Here is a 275-nt window from a genome sequence, read left to right on the forward strand (position 1 = left end):
GGGAGGGAGGGAGGGATAGAGAGGGAGGGAGGGAGGGATGGAGGGGGAGAGATAGAGAGGGAGGGATAGAGAGGGAGGGAGGGAGGGATAGAGAGGGAGGGAGGGAGGGAGGGAGGGAGGGAGGGAGGGAGGGAGCGAAGAAAGATGGACAGATGGAGAGAGGACAGCAGGTAGAGGGAGAGAGAGAGAGACAAGCATTTTAAATATGTATGGTATGTTCTATGCTTTGGCAATATAACGATGTATCATATGCCAATAAAGTTTCTTTTAATTGG

The sequence above is a fragment of the Rhinoraja longicauda genome, chromosome 25, assembly GCF_053455715.1.
Source record: "Rhinoraja longicauda isolate Sanriku21f chromosome 25, sRhiLon1.1, whole genome shotgun sequence".
Lineage (NCBI taxonomy): Eukaryota > Metazoa > Chordata > Chondrichthyes > Rajiformes > Arhynchobatidae > Rhinoraja > Rhinoraja longicauda.